At 35.6% G+C, this 19,373-nt stretch overlaps 1 non-coding gene across 1 annotated transcript; it reads left to right on the forward strand.

Annotated features, from left to right (window-relative positions):
• The first annotated feature begins 7,175 nt into the window (after nt 1-7,175).
• LOC128282937 (small nucleolar RNA R71) lies at nt 7,176-7,281 on the forward strand. The gene has a single exon (XR_008273287.1). It is a non-coding gene; the product is annotated as a small nucleolar RNA R71 (small nucleolar RNA).
• Nucleotides 7,282-19,373: the final 12,092 nt, after the last annotated feature.

Consider the following 19,373-nt stretch of genomic DNA (forward strand, 5'->3'; position numbering starts at 1 on the left):
GGAATGGTTGGACAGCCGGGTTGGTTCGGGCATATTGCGCGACCCACTCATTCATCATAGTGAAGAAGGCTTGTTTCGCCCTTCATTTTGATTATTCGCGGATGACCGAGGCTCAACAGCGGTGTCCCTTGCGCAGAGCAGCCGCTACACTTTCAACGTCATCCGCCAAGGGTCTCTCTACCCCGGGTTCCATCGCTAATCAAAACAAAAATTTCAACCGTCAGAAGTCATCACATTATTAAGCACTATCAATTTGGCATGTATAGCTAGACTCACACGCTCTATGGTAGTCCTAGAACCGACTAAACCATAGCTCTGATACCAATAAAATTGTAACACCCCTAACTCGTGACCGACGCCGGTGTCGGACACGAGAGGTTAACGGCCAAATCCTCTCAAGATACCAACCAATTTGACATTACCAGTCAGGCTGGAAAACTGCGTCACCGTCGCCTTAAAAATCATATCTCGAGTTTCAAAACTCAGAAACTGGTTTCGTAAATTTTCCCTGAATTTAGACTCATATACCCATCCATGGATTTATTTTTAGAATTTTTGGTTGGGCCAATTGGTACAGTTTATTAGTTAAAGTCACCCATATTACAGGGATCGACTGCTCTGACCTTCGTGCATTAAAACTTGGATATCTCTCTGTACAGGGCTTTAATACTGGTGCCGTTTGTTTCTAATGAAACTAGACTCAAAATGGAATCTGTACATATAAGGCATGACTCCTAATTCTTTCTGGATAATTTATGGAGAATTTTCAAAGTCGCGACAGGGGTCCCAGAAACAGTTCTGGCCCTGTCTCACGAGAACTTTAATATCTCTCAATATACTGCTCATATGGTCGTTTCGTTTCGTCCATATAAAAATAGATTCATCAAGGTTCAATTTCATAATTTACTCACTATTTAATTCTACTTCTACTATTTTTAGTGATTTTTCAATCTCATCTCACTGCTGCTGTCCGCAACAGTTACTGCAGTAGACTATGCCAATTTCATGAATCTTTCCTTGGCCTTAATCATCCATCATACATGACACAAGTTATGGGCACCATATCAAAATTAGAGTTTCTAAAACTCGTGGCTATAGGTTCTAGCATCCCACTCGATGACCACATAGGCCATTTTCACATGGCTTAAAGTTTACAACCCACAATTCGACAAAACAAAATAGCCTATACATGCCAAATGTTCTTCAACAACAAAAACAATACCACAAGATTTCAGCCGGTGTGATGACTCCAACGACGGCCCCGATCACGCAAAACAATACGAGTCCGAGAGACCTAAAATGGGTGACAAGAAAACACCGAGTGAGTTTACAACTCAGTAAGTCATAAGCATTCATTAATCCACCGATAAAGTTACTACTACATGTACAACAAATGAGGCTAGGTACTCGTCCATATCGAGTCTATACCATAATACCTCGGACCTTTCGGTCCAATCTCGTACCAAGTCATACATCCACATTTCATATTCTACACAACAAGATAATCGAAACATTTTTACACATTAACTCATTTTCCAGCACAACCATACAATTTCAATCATCACATAGATTTAAGGCTTACCAAATTCAACCCCAAGCATGAACGTATTCTCTATTCGTCATGAGCTCGAGGTACTTACCCAATTCGCTGTCCAGGATTAACTCGATAATGTCGCACACTCAGTGCCAATTGTAATACAAGAGCATATAGTGAATCCGCACACTTAGTGCTATATATTTTCAGCTCGCACACTTAGTGCTATAGAATCAAACTCGCACACTTAGTGCTGTACAATTTTAAACCCGCACACTTAGTGCCAATCTTGTCACCGTGTCCATTTATACCCGCACACTTAGTGCCGTGACCAATGCCTTATGCATTTTGCTGCCTTTATACATTCAACAATGGCATCATTCCATACACATACATTTTCATTTACACATCAATTCATTAAACACAATTGCATATATATTACGATCATTTAAATCAACACCAAATATATGCTTAATGACTTACCTTGTATTAGGTAAAATAGTTCCAAGTCGGCTACTCGATGACCTTCGATTTCCCCTTGTTGGACGCCTCTCCTTTAAGATCTTGAGCTAAATCAAACAAATTTACTTCTCAATCAGACACATACACACGGCAACCATATACATTTCAAAGGTCAATTTATTCGTATCATTTGTCCATATATTAGCTTTTAACGCATTTGGTCACTAGGGCGACCATATTTAACTTTCAAGCATTCATTTCTAATTTTAGTTAAACAATGCCGAATGCCATTAGCTAGACATGTTTGAAACATGTTTCCCCTTGCCCATAACTTGTCATGGCCGGCCACTTATCCAAAATAAATGGAGTATTTGACATGCAACTACATTTATTTTACTTCATTCTTTTATTAACCTCTTAAAATAGCCACATATATTTAAATCCCTTCACATGAGTCCTTTTTCTTTCAATTCACAATCAAATTAACTAAATCAAAGAATTCAAAATTCACACATGTATTTTCACATATTCTAGACAATAAATATTACGTTTGAACATGTCGGTGACTCGGTTTAGCGGTCCCGAAACCACTTCCCGACTAGGGTTAAATTAGGGATGTCACACCACACCTGTTTACCGGTAAGATTTTCGAGGACGAAAATCCTTAAAGGGGGGAGAGTTGTAATATCCCGAATTAGGGCCTAAACAGAATAGTTGTTTCGTGACCACAAATCCGAGATAGAAATAACTATTTTATAATTATTTTTATGTTTATGATATGATTGCAAGATTGTGTAAAAATTTCGTGATGAAATCCTATGCCTAAAGTGCTTAAATTGAAATTAGGGACTAAATCGAATAATTTGCAAAACTTGCATTCTAGGAGTTTTTAGTATGAAATTGCTTTGTAATATTAATGAGGAGGTATTAAATAGAAATTTGACCAATTTCTAAGTCTTTGGACAAAAATTGGACATGGATGGATTTTTTTGAAAGTTTAGTAGGAAGGGCATTTTGGTCATTTAGTTATTAAAATGAATTAAAAACAAAATTAAAAGCCAATTTTTGTCCATCTTCTTCATTAGGTCGAAATTTCAAGGGTTATCCATAGCTAGGGTTTGTTTCAAGCTTCCAAGCTCCATAGTAAGTGATTCCAAGCCCCGTTTTTAATGTTCTTTACGTTTTTAGAATCCCGGTAGCTCGATTAAGCTTATGCTAGCAATAATTCAACCTAGGGTTCATATTTGGAAAAATACTCATAGGTGAAATTTGTGTATTTTGGTGTTTTATGATAGAATATGAGGTTTTAAATTATGTTAAAAAACTTGTACTACTCGGTTTTAAGTGAAAACGAGTAAAAGGGCTTAATCGGTAAAAATACCTAATAGTCATAAGTGCATGTTAGAGTGTGAATTTGATGTTGCTATAGAAGGGAAAAATGATCAGCATGTCATAAAACATAAGAATAAAGGATAAAGTTTAATTCCCGAGCCTAGGGGCAAAAGTGTAATTATGCAGTTTAGGGGCAAAAATATAATTTTGCCAAAGTTCGTATTAAAGACTATTTTGATGAATGTATGTATTAAATAAGATTAATTTGGCATTATAGATCAAGAGAAACGAGATTCAAGTCGCGATCGAGGGAAAAACAAAGTTTACGAAGAATAGGCTCGATTGCTAATATTTTGTATCGAGGTAAGTTCATGTGTAAATGTAGTAACATAATTGTCATTTTGAGCAATTTAATGTTGTTTATATGATATGATGCTTATTATTACCATGAAATGTTATATTTTGTGGTCATTGTTGAATAATATGTAATTATGTGAATTACTTGATAAGTATGAACTATCACCGAAGTATCAATTTCGATATTCCGTGAAAGACGGCAAAGATGTGTAATCAAGGAAAAAGCCCGTTTGAACCTTGGGAATAGATTAGAATACAAGTGACATGTCACTAGGATATTTAAGTTTCGAACTCGTTGAGTTGAGTCCGAGTTCACTTATGGATGCGAACGCTCGAGCTCGTTGAGTTGAGTCCGAGTTCACTTATGGGCGGGTTACATGGTAGCTTGGCTACATAATTTCCGCAGGCTATTGAGTTTGTCTAGCTGCAGGTATGGCACTTTCATTCATGAAATCCGCGTATTCGAATTATATTCCGATGTGTTCAACGGGTGAATCTTAAGTGAATGAGAAGAATGCCTAAAACGAAGGTGATATATTGGTAAGTGTGGTGAATGAGAAAATTTGACAGGTATGTGCTTAAATCCTCGGGTTGAGAACTTGGTATGATGAAATTGTAGAAAGATATTAAATGCAAACGAAACACGAATGTCTTGATGTTGTTTATGCAAATGATGTTTTATGTGGAATTGCATGATTATGTTACTTGCTATTTGCATGTGAACTTACTAAGCATTTATGGTTGCCCCCTCATTTTCATTCATTTTAGTTGTTGACAAGCCGGCTTGAGAGTCGAAGACTCGTTCACACTATTCGAAGGCCTAAATTGGTAAAATGGCTTGTGTATTTTGAATGTGGCATGTATGGCAAAATACTCACTTTGTGTAAATGATTTTATGACATGGTTATGGTTTGGTAAGAAAAGGGTTTGTGAATGATTAGCCATTGGAATGGCCAATCTAAATCATATTTGATGCCATGTATGTTTAAAATGCTATTTAGTCCATGGATATCTATTGTAAAGTGAAATTTGTTATAAAATAGAATATTGTTATAGCAATGATGTGAATTTGAAAAATCACTAAAAATAGCAGAAATTGACTTAAATGGTGAGTAAGTTAAAGAATCGAAGCTTAATGAGTCTATTTTCATATGGATTGAACTAAACAGGTATATGAATTATATTTTATGAGATATTTGAATTTTTGTGAAACAGGGCCAGAGTGATTTCTGGATCCCCTGTTCTGACTTTAAGAATTCACCATAAATTGTAAAAAAATAATTAGAAGTCATTCTTTATAACAGATTTCTTATTAAGTCTAGTTTTAATAGAAACAAACAGTATAGTCATTGAAATTTCGTACAGAGAGAAATCTGATTCGAAATACACAGAGGTAAAAGAAGTCGAACCCTAAAACAGGGGAGACTTTAACTAATAAACTGTACTAATTGGCCCGACCAAAAATTCTAGAAAAAAATTAGTAGATAGATATATGAGTCTAGTTTCAGGAAAAATTTACAGAATTGGATTTTGAGTTTTGGAACTCGAGCTATGAATTTTTAAGCGACTACAATGTAGATTGCCAGCTTGTCTGGAAGTTTTAAAAATAAATTATTTGAGCTGTATAATTAATGAATTAAGTCCGTTAACACCTCGTATTCGACTCCGACGACAGTCTCGGGTACGGGGCATTACACTAAGTGATTTGGTAGTTGCTTTAATTCCAATTTAAGAGGTTCTTCAACAGAGGGTTTTAACTTTAATTCATTGTTTACCTCAATGTCTTCATAGCTCTTATGTCTCAATGAGGGCTCATTGGCATTTTGTTCAGCTTTTATCTTACTTATCGCAGAATCATTGTCATTTACCGCCTTTCCTTGGGCAAGACACAGTTCTAACGTGTCATTATGTACGATTTCCTGTAAAGAATCTTGAGTTGCATGATCAATAGAGTCAATAAAATAACATGAATCATCTTGTTCCCTAGAAAATCTCATGGCATTATATATTTTAAAAATAATCTCTTTGTCACCTACCCTAAGCACAAGTTTACCATCACCCACATCAATAACAGCCTGAGTAGTTCTCAAAATGGACGACCTAAAATTAAAGGCACCTCAACATCCTCATCCATGTCAAGCACAACAAAATCAACAGGAAATATAAATTTATCTACTTTTACAAGCACATCCTCTATAATACCACTAGGATATTTAACAGATCTATCAGTTATTTGAATACTCATCCTAGTGGGTTTCGGTTCCCCAAGACCAAGTTGCTTGAAAATTTGTAAGGCATCAGATTAATACTCACCCCTAGATAAGCCAGTGTCTTTTCAACATTTAAACTACCAATTAAGCAGGGAATAGTAAAACTTTCTGGATCCTTCAGTTTGGTTGGTAGTTTACTCTGGAGTATGGCCGAGCATTCTTCGTTTAGTTCTACTGTGGACAATTCTTCAAACTTCCTTTTGTTTGTCAAAAGTTCCTTCAAAAATTTTGCGTATGTAGGCATCTACGAGATAGCTTCAACAAAGGGTAAGTTAATATGCAACTGTTTAAAGAGTTCAAGAAATTTACCGCATTGTGCATCCATGCGGTCTTTCTTCAAATTTTCTAGATATGAGATTGGTGGTCTATACTCCTTCGGTACTGAATTTTCATTGTTGTCAGGTTTTACCTCCTCTCCTTTGTTTCTGTCAGCTTCTTGTGGTGGCTTCTTTTCAGATTCAGCTAACACTTTCCCACTCCTTAGTGTAACTGTTTTCACATGCTCTTTTGGATCGGGTTCGGTGTTACTAGTAGATTCCCTAGTGGTCTTTCTGAAATCATCTTAGCTAGTTTTCAATTTGATTTCGAGTCCTTGAATTGATGCTTGCTAATTTTTAAGTGCAATTTTAGTGTTCTAAAAATGGGTTTCCACTACTAAAATAAACTTTGTCATCATTTCCTCAAGCTTTGGCTTTTTCTCTTGCTGGTAAGGTTGTTGTTGGAAGCCTGAAGGGGGTGGTGGTCGTTAATTTCCTTGGCCTCCCCATGAGAAAATTGTGTGGTTCCTCCAACCTGCATTGCAAGTTTTACTATAAGGATTATTTTGAGGTCGAGGATTTTTAACCATATAGTTTAATTGCTCGTTCTCCATGTTAGGGCCATAGGGTGGATATTCTGAATTGTTTAATCCACCTCTACTATCGCACTGCATTACTGGATGTACCTGCGTAGAACCAAGTAAACCATCAATTTTTCTATTCAAAAGTCCTACCTGATTGGAAAGCATAACAACCGAATTGATGTTAAAAAAGCCGCCTGCTTTTGTCAGCTTTGTCCTCATGATTTGCCACTGATAATTATTCAGTGACATCTCTTCTATGAACTCATAAGCCTCTTCTGGTGTTTTGTTATTGATAGTTCCACCAGCAGCTGCGTTGATCATTTGTCTAGTTGAGGGATTTAACCATTTGTGAAAAGTTTGAACTTGTAGCCAAAGGGGTAATCCATGGTGAGGGCACCTTCTCAATAGATCTTTGTATCTCTCCCATGCATCATAAAGTGTTTCTAAATCCATCTGCACAAAAGAAGAGATATCATTCTGTAATTTAGCCATTTTAGCTGGCGAAAAATATTTAAGCAAAAATTTTTCGGTCATTTGTTCCCAAGTGGTGATTGACCCTCGAGGTAACGAGTTCAACCACTGTTTAGCTTTATTCCTGAATGAAAAGGGAAACAACCGAAGGCGAATGGCATCGTCAGGAACGCCATTGATCTTAAAGGTGTCGTAGAATTCTAGAATATTTGCTAAATGAGTGTTTGGATCCTCGTCCTGCAAACCATCAAACTTAACAAACTGTTGCATCATTTGGATCGTGTTAGGTTTCATTTCAAAATTATTTGCAGCGACAACAGGTCTAACTATACTCGATTCAGTTCCTGTTAAAGTAGGTTTAGCATAATCATACATAGTACGAGGAGCAGGAATTTAATCTACTAGATTTGCAGCAACCACAGGAGGTAGCGGATTATTTTGATTATCAGCCATCTCCTCAGTCATAGTATGGATATCATCCTCTTGCCCTTCCTCTATGTATTGTAGGCTTCGCCTTATTTCTCTTCAGTTTCTGTGAGCAGTGCTCTCAATTTCACTATCGAAAAGTAGAGGTCCTGACGGGTTTCTTCTAGTCATAAACTATAAAAACCTGTCGGATGTAAAGAAAAGAAAAATTAGTAATTAAAAATAAAAACAAAATTAAATTGCAATAATTAAAAATGGCTAAAGTAATAAAAATTAAGCATTCCTAATATCTTAGTCCTCGGCAACGGCGCCAAAAACTTGATGATCGTAAAACTAACTAAAAATTTGACTAAGGCAAGCGCACCTATTGAACAGTAGTATAGTTGTGGTGAGACCAGAAATATCGTATCTACGAGGACTAAAAGTACTAGTAATTACTATCTTTTTATTATCTAGCCTAAGAATGAAAGGGATGTTTTAAAACTACAATTAACTATCTAACTAACTAAGGTTATGATAGATATTAAAGTTGGAAATACTTTTTAGAAAACCGATGGAGAAGACAATACCCAAGGAAGAATCCACCTAGACTTTACTTATTACCTTTGAGTTAGACAATTTATTCACTTGACTTAAACCGTAGAAATCCCTGATTTATGTTAATATCTCTCTCGAGACTAAAAACAACTGACTCTAGGTTGATTAATTGAAATCTCCTTCTAATTAAAACCCCTATTGTCGCATTAACTCGATCTATGGATTCCCTTATTAGATTTGACTCTAATCCATCAGATTTATGTCGTCCTATCTCTAGGATTGCATGAAACTCCGCTTAATTATGAATGATCTACTCTTAAACGGAGACTTTTACTCCACTAAATAAGCACATCAAAAACCTGAATTAATATCCTGGAATATTAAAGCAAGGGTTAAGTTCACAATTAAAAAAAGAACAAGTATTTATCATATAACTCAAATAATAATAAGATCTGTCTTAGGTTTTATCTCTCTTAGGTATTTAGGGAGTTTAGTTTATAATAATAATGGAAAACATCTCAAAATTCGGAAAACAACAAAGCATAAAGAAATCCAAAGAACTTCTAGGAAATTGGATGGAAATCTTCAGTCTTGATGTAAATCCTGCCTTTGAGGTGACTTTGATGGTTGTCCTTGAGTATTTTCTGCCTTTAACTCTGCGTGTCCCCTTTAATCCTATTCTAGGGCCTTTACATAGACTTTGGAATGCCCAAATTAGCCCAAAATTGGCCTTTTCTAAGTAGAGTTAGACTTAGGCTCGACAGGGACACGGCAGTGTGCCGCGCCAGTGTGAAGGTGCTCAGGCCGTGTGTAATTTTGACTTGGTTTTGTGTCGACACGGCCATGACACACGGCAAGTGGTCTACCCGTGTGTCACACACAGGCGTGTGGATCACCTGTGTGGAAGTGCCTAGGTCGTGTGCCATGCTAAATTAGGCCCATTTTGTCTGTTTTTGGCCAGTTTCTTGCTCTTTTTTTGCCTTCCAATGCTTGCCTAAGTATAAAACATGAATTTAAAGGATTAGGAGCATCGAATTCAATGAAACCAAGGAAAAATCATCCATAAATATGCCAAGCATGGGGTAAAAATATGTATATATTACGGTTTATCAACACTTGTGTGTCATAAATTCACAAAAACAAAAACATAAAATTTGGGACGTTACACACTCACTTTAGAGTGTCTCTTATTCATAACTTATAAATATAAACAGCTGTAAAAGGCAGATTCATTCAAGATTTAAGGAATGCTACTAGTCATCCATTACTAATGCAATCTAAATCATTCATCAAATAATTGAAGATACAACATTCAGTTAAATTTATCCAACTCATTTATTGATAATTCACATGATTCAAGAATTAAGCATCGAATGTAACAAAAAATTTTAAACACATTTGCATTAACCATAAATAAACCTTGCATACTTCATTAAACTTAAAATTTTTTTTTGAAATGTGGGTGTATTTCCAAACCCAATATGCATTCCCCTAAACTTAAAGTTTGCATTGTCCTCAATACACTAAAATTAAAATGTAATGACAATAGAAATGCTATAACACCTTTAACCCGTATCCGTTGTCGGACTAGAGTTAAAAGGCATTACTGGACATATCAGAACATTTCGCATACATTTCACAAACATCTTAGCATCATAGTCAAAAATCAACATAAAGTCCCTTTCCTAGGTCAACAAGACCTTAAACATGCTTTAGAAAGAGGTCCGGACTAAACCGAGCAGATACAAAAATTTTCAAAACTTAAACATTTTTCTAAGTTACAAAGGTCACACGCTTGTGTGAACAGGTTGTGTGCTTTACACAGTATTAGACACGCCCGTGTGTCTAGGCCGTGGAAAAACAGGGCATACATACTGACTTATCCATACGACCACATGACACGCCCGTGTGAAAATTAGGGAGGCTACTGACTTAGCCACACGGCCAGTCACACGCCCGTGTGTCTAGCCCGTGCTCGAAATTGACTTGGCCCCACGGCCTAGCACACGCCCATGTGTGTGCAACTGTGTGGTCTGCTCAGGCACATTTCAAAATGGCCCTCGAGTAACACGGTTGAGACACACGCCCGTGTCCCTACTCGTGTGGGCAAAAATAGGCTATTTACAAGGCCAACATGCCACCCATTAAGGGTCCTCCCTACAAGCATCAAAACCAAATCATTTTATACCAAATTTTGAACCAATTCACAACCAAATCATACACCAATCATGCCATATTATAATAAACCAATTTCATGCTATTAATTCATACCAAAACATACCAAAACATAAGCCAAAGTCATACCAAAAATAAGATTCATAACCTTAATTTACTCAATCAATCTCATGTCAAAATCTTACCAAATTTCAAAATAGACACATATTAAAAACTTACCAACTTGACCAATTCTCTTGGCCATCTATGAACACATCATATTAGAAATATTTTATCACATAGTTTATACTCAAAATATATAAACACAACTAAAACCAAGCCATATCACATGGCTAAATTTACACTTCACAACTTAAAACATATCTCAAATACTTCTAGCCTATACATGCCATATTTCAAATTTATATTTTCAAAAGGTACCAAAATAGAGTTTGATAGTGTAGTGATGATCCTCGACAATCCTTGAGCTCCCGATAGCTTCGATATCTATAAAATAGTTGAAAACAAACACAAAGTAAGCTTTCAAAAGCTTAGTAAGCCATATACAAATAAACTTATCACATATCACAATTGTAAACCAAATCATTCTTATAAATCATGGCATAACTCAAAAGCAAGTTCATATTTCTCATTTAGCTCAATTATTCTTAACCATTTGCTCATAAGTCCATCACAATTCCATGTAGCTCACATATCAAAAGATCATATTTATACTCACCTTTCATTACCAAATTCCATATACAGTTCATACGTACTTGAAGCAAATATACATTCATATATTTATTCATTTCTCGGAGTGTCCATTGAACCGTACGGAATCAAATAGGATACACAGATAACTTGAAAAGCTCGTACAATGCCAAGGTCCCAGATGTGGTCTTACATGTACTCAAGTATCGATGCCACTGTCCTAGACAGGGTCTTACACGAAATCAAATACGATGACTATGTCCCAGACATGGTCTTACACGTAATTTCAAATCGATGCCAACGTCCCAAACGTGGCATTACATGAAATTACATATCAAAAATCCTATGTCATGACATATGTATCCTAGCTATTCCTATGGTTCGTACGAGACTCTTCGGACTTCGTCACATTATCGAAACTTTCTCAGATTTCATATATTCAGCTTGCATATCCATTCACCGCAATCCAAATATCATATAAGTAATAATAATTAAATTTAACACATTTATTTTTATATCGACTTACCTCGTACAGACTCGAACGAACAGAATCCACTACTCGACAACTTTCGACTTTCCCCGGTCTAATTCTGTTTTCTTTGGTTCTTGATCTAAACACATTCAAAATTGGCTTATTCAATCACATATACATTCAAATCAATCCATAAACACATATTTAGGGCATTTTACAAAATAACCCTCACATTTTCACATTTTAACACTTTTGTCCCTATTTCATAAAATCACAAAATACACAAAATTTCTATATATACATGCTTGGACGAATATTCACTTAGCTCATATAAGCCCACGTATTTCATTTATTTCACATTTTAGCCCCTTAATTTCTCATTTTCAAAATTTAGTCCAAAATACTCAATTCTATCAAAAATCCCAATACAAAACATAGTTATCTAACACATATCTTTCATTTACTATCATCAAACTTCATAATACTCACATTATCAACAATGGCACAACTTAAAATCATCATCAAATTCAGAAATTAAGGCATGGGCTTGAAAGATTACTAAGCAACGATCACAAAAACGTAAAAATTATCAAAAATAGAGCAAAATACATACCTAAATAGGCCGAACCCTAGCTTGAGTTTTTCTTTCTTTTTCTTCTTCAATTTTTGGCAACATGAACATTCATGGCATAATTTCATGCCTTTTTTTATTTTAATTAACATAATATACTCATTACTATAATAACCTTTGTAAAACCATTATAAAATTACTTAATGGATGGTCATTAATGTCCATTAACCATAGTTATGGTAAAATAAAATCATAAGGACCTCTCTTTTAATAAGACATAATAATTAGGCACACTTAACATATAGCATGCAACTTTTACATTTTATGCGATTAGGTCCTTTTTATCAAATCGGCACACAAACAATAAAATTTTCACACAAAACTTTCACAGATATTAATTCACATATTATAAGCACAGAAAATAATATTAAAATATTTTTTTAACTTAAATTTATGGTCTTGAAACCACTATTTCGACTAGGGTCTAAACCGGACTGTTACAAATGCAACGACAATGTGCACTAACAAAATAAAAATTACATCTACGTACAATGCATGAACACTATAGCTAAAAAAAATGAAAAGAAACTAACTTAGTTTTTCTCAGCCACAAATGTGGTTGCACAATATTTCTTCTTCCTCTTAGGCTTTTTGTCTTTGAAGTGCTTTCTCTTCCTCTTGATGAGTCATAAGTGATAGTACAATAGTATGAACTACGTTGAAAATAAATCCCAACTAGGTCGACAATGGTACCTAATTATTCTATAAAAAAAATAAAAGAAGTAAAACAAACTTGAACAAAAATAATAAAATAAAATCACATAATGATAAATTCAATAAAAAATAAAACTTTTCGACCAATTTAATGGTCATTGCTTGCTTTTGATTAATATTCCCAAAATAGTGTTTCAACCACTGTCTATTCACTTTGAACTGGTGTCATTTATGTAAATCTTTGATTCTGATTGTACCATGAGGAAATACTTCAACAAATTCGAAAGGTTCAGACCAACGTAAGCGCAATTTACCCGGGTGCAATCTTAGTCTAGAATTGAATAATAAAACTTGTTAACTCGCGATAAATTATTGCCGTAAAATAATTCTGTCATGCCATCGTTTGGTCTTTTCCTTCTAAATTGCAACGTTTTCATAGGCATTTCGCCTAATCTCCTCTAGTTCAATGATATCCAAAAACCTTTTCTTTCCAGTAGCTTCATAGTCTATGTTCACTTGCTTAATTGCCCACATTGCTTTGTGCTCCAATTAAACTAGTAAGTGGCATGCTTTTCCAAAAACTGATTGATACGGCAACATCTCTAATGGAGTTTTGTATGCTTTCTGCAATGCCCATAAAGTATCATCTAGTCTGGAAGACCAATCTTTCCTCGAAGGATTCACAACCTTTTCAAGAATATTTTTAATTTGTTGATTCGATACTTCGGCTTGTCCATTAGTTTGCGGATGATAAGTAGTAGCCATTCTATGATTAACTCCATTTCTCTTCAGTACAACTAACACTTGGTTGCAATGAAAGTGTGTACCCTGATCACTAATCAATGCCTTTGGTGTGTCAAAGCGGGTAAGTATATGCTTGTGAAAAAATTTAAGCATTGTCTTTGCATCATCCTTTAGGACTACAACAGCTTTAACCCACTTAGAGACATAGTCAACAGCTATTAATATATAAAGATTTCCAAATGAACTTTGTAACACCCTATATAATTTATTTCTAGTTCTGTAAATATCTAACAAAAATATATGTCTGCTTTAGTGCTTAAGTATTTTGAGTGTGTTTGAGAGGTCTTGGGTTCAAGTCTCACCTTTGCCAAATTTTTTTTTTTCTAATCCAAGCCTTACCTCTGTTGAGTGGACTTTTATAAAATTGTTTGTTAATCCATATCAGAATGAGCTTGCTGGTTCCAGTGGTAAGGGAGTTGGGGTGTTGGAGGTCTTGTGTTTGAATCTCTGCACAAGTGTGGATGTTAATTTTTACTCGGTTGTCTGATAGAGTTTCAGTGGAGCTAGAATTCTGAGGGAGTTTTAAGTAGTGGGATTTGTAGGAGAAAAATAGGGGATTGTATGGAAATCTTTTATTTTTCTTTTAAATTTTTTTTTTATATTTTCTTCTTGTTCTGGCAAAAATCTGTTGCTTTCTTGGGTTTGAAAATCTGTCATTAAATTCTGATATTTTATTCCTCGGTGCTTTGTGTAATTTGGTAAGTGTATGGGGTGAGTTCGTGTTGATTGGGGTAGTCGTTTCTTAAGTTGTTCAAATCGATCTTTATGCTTTATTTTTGTTAGTTAATTTTAAGTGTTTGACAGTAAAAAATCGTGAGGAATGGGGTTCTCCTCTTGCGGAATCATAGTCTAAATTGCTTTGAGTTTTGGGGTAAGTGATGAACGCTTGTTCTGAACTATTTTTGGTTTATGGGTTCATTTAGTTGTGAATTAAGATTAATTTTGGAGGATCTGTTGTTCGATTTTAGGTGTTGTTCGGCTCAGGATTGTTTTCGCTTAAAAAATGTACCAAGTGTGTACTCGAAACGGAGAAAACTGAACATTGGTAAAAGCTAAAAAACTATTTTTTCGATGCCACATGGGCGTGTGCCTGCCCTTGTGGTTGGCCGTGTACGAGACACGGTTGTATGGTCGACGAAGGCATAGCCATGTGCGGCCGTGTGATGGCTTAAGTGTGGCCGTGTGGGCCATATGAGTAAGGCCAATCTAGGTGTATGGGCCACATGGGCTTGTGGGCTTATAATTTTGAAATTTTCCCTAGGGTCTCACTGGTCATTTCGTCGACTATGGGCCTACCGTAGGGTCGGTAAGGGTTAACCAAACCCTATTTTGTGTGTTATGATATTCTAATAGACTGATATGAATAGGATACTAAATGTATGTCTGACTGTACTGTTTAAGCAAGCATATTAAATCTGTTATTATTGTATCTGTATTTGGTGTGGGGTTTGTATATGTAGAGGAAGTGATCTGTATGGCGACATTTAACCTATATTCTGATAGCTTGACTGCATATTATTTGTAATGTGTTGCATCGACAATATATGGTGTGTAGGGATGGGTGGGTGTTTTTAACCCCACATGGTGTGATGGGGTGGTCGGAGATGGTATGTAGAGGGTGGGGGTAGGACTCACTGTTTCTGTTCTATTTATCTGCTATCTGTATCTGTATCTGTAAAGGACTTTAGTCCGAGTCTAAATCTGAATCTAACTATGTATGTGATATCTATTTGTAATGCATGTTTATTTCTATTCGGTTACACACTGAGTTTACAAAAACTCACGTTTGTTTGTCTATTCTATTCAGGTAATCCACAGACTTAGGCGGATCGATACAAAGGAGTCTCACGGTGACCACGAAATCGTAAACTGACCTTAAATATTGGTTTTAATTAAATTAAGAAATATTTTTGGGAGTTTTATATTTATTGGACTCTCTGGACTGTTAGTTTTTAATCTGGTTTTGGATGTATTTTTATTCTTTTATTGTAATGTTTGACTGCAATCTGTCTTACGAAAATAAATATATTTCTGAAAATACGAGCTAGATTTCCAAAATATAACAATTTTAAGACTTTCGCTGTAGATTATGATTTGGAAAATAAATTAATTAAATAACGTTTCCAATAAAAGTTGTAATAACGAAAATGGGTTACAAAGCTTTAATGGTTTTGCACTGTTTTTAAAACCTCTCTATTGTAACATTACCAGATTCAGCCATAACGTCTATGCTTGGTTTGGGGTGTTACAAACTAGGAAATGGTCCCATAAAATCCATACCCCAAACATCGAACAATTCAACCTCTATAATTGGCTGCTGCAACATTTCATTGCGTCAGGATATAGAACCAGTGCGTTAACACCTATCGTATTGATTCACAAAGTTGTGGGCATCTTTGAATAATAAAGGCCAGTAGAATACTGGTTGGAGAACCTTAGCAGTAGTTCGCATGTCACCGAAATGACCTCCGTAAGGAGCATTATGACAGTGCCTCAGGATTAAAAACATCTCCTATTCCAGAACACAATGCCGAATGATGTTGTCATTGCATTCCTTGAATAAATACAGCTCATTCCAATGATACTTCACTACTTCAAGAAGATATCTTTTATTTTATGGCCTGTCACACCCAATGGGAGTTTTTTACAAACTAGATAATTAACCAAATCTACATTCCAAGGGTTATATCTATAGTAAATAACCTCTCATCTAGCAATGTGTTAAAAATTTGAAGTTTGTTTCCATCTTTGCTGCCAACTTCCAATCAAGACAGATGGTCTGCAGCTTGATTCTCTAAACTTTTGCAGTCTTTTGTCTCGATGTTAAATTCTTGCAAAAGTAAGATTTAGCGAATTAGTCTTAGTTTTGCATCCTTCTTCGCAAAAAGATATCTCAACGCCGAGTGAGTAGTAAATACGGTAACCTTTGCACCGACAAGATAATAACGAAACTTGTCGAAAGTAAAGATTACAACCAACAATTCTTTCTTTGTAGTGGTATAATTGATTTGAGCCTCTATAGTAGTTTTGCTAGTATAATAGATGGTGTGAAATATTTTTCCCTTGCGTTGTCCTAGAACAGCACCCACGGCTCAATTACATCACACATAACTTCAAAAGGTTAAGACCAATTTGGTGCAACGAAAATGGGTGCATTTACTAGCTGTTTCTTTAATTGAATAAATACATCCAGACATGCATCGTCAAAGAAGAATTTTCGATTCTGTTCCAGTAATGAGCATAAGGGTTTTGCAATTTTCAAGAAATCTCTGATAAATATTCAGTAAAACCTCGCATGCCCAAGAAAACTGCGAATACCTTTCACATTTATTGGTGGAGGTAATTTATCAATGATTTGCACTTTAGCTTTATCTACTTCAATACCTTGACTAGAGATGAGATGGCCTAACACAACACCTTCAGTTGCCATGAAATGGCTTTTTTCCCAATTTAGAACAAGATGTGTGTCTTCACATCGCTTCAATATTTATCCAAATTGTCAGTGCAATAATCAAAATCATCCTTATAGATTGAGAAATCATCTATAAAAACCTCTAAAAAATCTTCAATCATGTCTGAGAATATTGCCATCATGCATCTTTAAAATGTGGCTGGTACGTTGCAAAGACTGAAAGGCATGCGGCGAAAAGCAACAGTACTAAAGAGAGAGGTGAAATTTGTTTTCTCCTGATCTACCAGTGCAATTGCAATTTGGTTGTACCTAGAATAGCAGTCTAAGAAGCAGTAATAGGCTCTTCTAACAAGTATGTCCAATATTTGGTCAATGAAAGGAAGTAGGAAGTTATCCTTCCTTGTGATAGCATTAAGTCTGCGATAATCTATACAGACTCACCATTCCGTAGGGATGCGTCTAGGAATTCATTCATTTTTATAGTTGCTAACCACAGTGTTGCCACTCTTTTTAGGAACGCATTGTACTGGACTTACCCAATTGCTATCAGAAATAGGGTAAATAATTCCAGCATGAAGCCATTTTATAATTTCTTTCTTAACAACTTGAAAATTGGAGCTATTCTGTTGACTAAGTCTAAGGATTCAATTTGCCATCCATGCTTGAGTTCAATATTATTAACTTCAACCATACTATCATAATCGTCTAAGAATTCATCATAAGATGTCAATGCAAGCTCCTCAGAAAGTATTATGCTTTGGTCATTGAATTCTTCCTCAATTAAATCATCTAGTACATCAACAATATGGCATTCTTCTTTATCTTTGCATTGAATAAATTCGAAAACACTGAAGGTAACGTGCTCATCATTAAGTCGCATGGTTAGTTCACATTTGTAAACATCAATAAGAGTTCGTCCAGTGTCTAAAAATGGACGTCCCAAAATTATGGGAACCATTTTATCTGCCTCATAGTCAAGTATGATAAAATCAGCCGAAAAAATGAATTTATCCATACGAACTAAGATGACTTTGATTTGCCCTTCAAGTTCGATTTACTAGTTACAATGTCACTGTAGTAGGTTTCATGTGACTAATTCCTAACTTTTTGGAAGTAGATAGTGGCATTAGGTTGATGTTATCTCCCAAGTAGCATAAAGCCTTACCCAAATAATGGTTGCCAATTGAACATGGGATATTAAAGCTCCTAGGATCTTTCATTTTGGGGGGAAACTTATTTGTCAAAATAGCACTACAACATTCTGTGAGTGCAATAGTTTCAATATCACTGAGATTTTTCTTCTTGACATGAGCTCCTTAATAAATTTCCCATAATTCGAAATTTGCACAAGAGCGTCTACTAAATGAATATTGACCTGAAGTTGCTTCAGTGTGTTCAGGAACTGTTTGTACTACTTATCCTGCTCATTCTCCTTGAATTTTTGTGGAAAAAGTAAATATAGAGATACATCTGATTATACCGACACCTTTGATTGCGTTGACAGTTTTGAGGGTTGGACATTAGGAATATGAGTGATAATTTGTGGAACTTCTTTATCTAGTACATTGACAAGTTCTTCAGATTCAACCTTCTCACCAGAGATCACTTCATCAGTATTTTGAGGTGCTATAGTAGAGTCTATAATTAGCTCGTCAGTTTGTTTACCACTCCTAAGAGTGATAGCCTTGCAGTGTTCTTTCCCCCTCGGACTTGGATTTTTCGTGTCATTAGGTAGTGTGCCCGGTGGTGAAGTATTCAGATTCAAAGTAAGTTTTCTTAATTGTGCCTCCAATGCCCAAATAAAAGACAAAATAGTTTCTATTAAAGTAATATGCTCACGTATTAAAGCCTTAATAGCTGCTAATGAGTCAGAAGGAGAAGCTTGTGTGTACCGTTGTTGTCGATGCCCTTGAACATGCTGATTTGGCATTGAAGAGTGTTGTGGCTGCATCTGATTCTGGTGTGGATGCATCTGGCTTTGTTGTGGATACATCTGTGTATGCTGATTGTAGTTCTGTTGTTGTTGATTGTAATTCCCTTGTCTTGGATTATAATTGCCTTGAGTGGATATATTCTCATATCAGAATGTCACAGCATTTTGTCCAGTAGTCTGAGTTTCCCAAGATTTTTTATTACATGCAGAATTATTATAAAAGTTGCCATAAGAATTGTTGCAGATGTTATTGACATAAAAAACATTCTCTGCATGTTGTGGACAATCTTCATAGCTATAATTATCACTGCAAATCTCACAACAAAAGGTAGAAACACCAACTTGTTGAGCGACTTGTATAGGTGCAACGTC

Source organism: Gossypium arboreum, chromosome 10, assembly GCF_025698485.1.
Source record: "Gossypium arboreum isolate Shixiya-1 chromosome 10, ASM2569848v2, whole genome shotgun sequence".
In the NCBI taxonomy this organism is placed as follows: Eukaryota; Viridiplantae; Streptophyta; class Magnoliopsida; order Malvales; family Malvaceae; genus Gossypium; species Gossypium arboreum.